Source organism: Phytophthora infestans, genomic scaffold, assembly GCF_000142945.1.
Source record: "Phytophthora infestans T30-4 supercont1.14 genomic scaffold, whole genome shotgun sequence".
NCBI classification, from domain to species: domain Eukaryota; phylum Oomycota; class Peronosporomycetes; order Peronosporales; family Peronosporaceae; genus Phytophthora; species Phytophthora infestans.
In genome coordinates, this window is record NW_003303745.1 from 651,745 (window position 1) to 653,747 (window position 2,003).

Sequence of the window (2,003 nt, forward strand, 5' to 3'; positions counted from 1 at the left end):
CAACACCACGAAGAAGAACGTCATTTACGACTCGAGCGAGTAGCGATACATGTGGTTCACCTTGCAGAGCTGACTCATCAAGAAGTACATCATACTCGCTTCATTGGCCACAGGGCGCTAGACCTCTCGAGCGACGTTAATCTCGCGCTCGGCGTCTTTGCCTTTGCGCAATGCGATGCCGACATCAATCCCTGTGATTTTCGTCCTCCAGACCTTTGATCAGCGGGACGTCGGACAAAATGTTGCTGCAACATTAAATGAGACGCACAGCAATGGCGCTGTAGCTCATGATCGTGTGGGGGTATTGAAGGAGGCGCTGCGTCGGACCATCTTCTCCATGGTCACGAGAGGTCTCTATGAAGAGCACAAGCTGCTGTTCTTGGTAGCGCATTTTTCACGATAGAGGTTGCCATCAAAGCGAAAAAAAATCGAAAGCGCCCGCAGCGATGACCAGCTTGTACCTGAATCGATTGGAAGACATGGCAGAGGCGACTCTGTCCGACATCATCGAGCCGGACGCTGCTGCAAAACATCGTCCGGTAAAGAAGCCAGCAGCGTCCAAACCTGCGAGGAAACGAAAGCACAAGCCAGGCTTCGACCGAGCTTTTGCATCGAAGGAAGGCAGAGGCACGCGAACTGAGTCGGCAAATTCCTATCCTGGAGGAGTGGCTGGAACGGATAAAAAGACCTCGTACCAAAAGCGCAGGTCGAGAGTTGCCGACTCAAGATCAAGAGCAGAATCATGAGGTCGTGGGCGACACTGCACTAGATGGGTTCCTCAAACGTCGTATGGCTGAGACCATCAACAAGAAACTTAACCCCTCTGATACCGCAAATGGAGTCTCTGAACGTGCAAACATTACGTCGTAACTTACGACGTCCTAATAACAGCATTATTGTATAGGGGCGTCCCTTTTGCCGTAGGATACATCGGCGACGGTGAATAAAGTTTTGAAGTGTTTGGTCTTCACATGTCGTATACTTACGACCTCTTCTAAACGCCAACGCATAGAGAAGTCTCAACTTACGACTTCTACTAAAGCCTGATTCAAGAAATGTACTACCCACGTACAAAATCAATTACATAAAACAACGACACTCGAGATACTACAATCAAACCCCCGTTTTATGGCGTTCTCAAACGTTAGCTACATATGCAGTTTCGCCCTCGTCATCAGCATCGTCCTCCTCTTCCCGCAACAACTCACGGCGTGTTTTCTTGCGCGCTCCAAACTTGGCCGGACGTCGAAACACAACTCGTTTCCCAAGTGACTCAGGAATTGATTTTCACACTCAAAATCTTCATGCCAAATCTGGAAGCATGTTTTCGCGATTCCATTGTACTCACGCCGAGCTTTCGGGCAGAGGAAAAATTTGGCCTCGCCGCTGGAGCAGTCTTCACAGTAGAATGTCGTCTGGAAAGATTTTTTTCTTTCACCGCGAAGAAGTGCGCATACCTTACACGCACGCTGTCTACGCTTTTGAACGCCGGACACAATGACCCAGTCATCGTACTGTTTGTGGATGTGCTGTGGGAGGCGACGACGTTTTCGCCTGGAGGGAGCGGATGACTGTGGAGTTGCTATAGGATCCAAGTCGAAATCTTCGGGTTTTAACTGCAGGAGCTGGTTGTGGAGGACAGCCATCCACGCAGCACGAGACATTGGCGCAATTCTCGCGGCCCGGCATACCTCCTTCTGTGTGATAAAAGCATTCACGATCGCCAGATCTAGGAAGCCTAAAAATAAGGACTTGTAGTACTTTCGAAACCGATAAGCCATTTGAATTGAGAACGACTGCAGGCGGAGTTGATCATGAATATCAACTCCGCCCATCCACCGCTGATAATCGGTCACTAGCTTGGGACACTTCACAGTAATCGCCCCAATTTGCTTCACATTGCGCTAAATCGTATCCTCCTCCATCGATGCACCCGTGGCCAAATAATGGACTGGCTTTCTATCCCACCAGTGGCACGCAACCATTGTAGGTGCTGCCTCGCA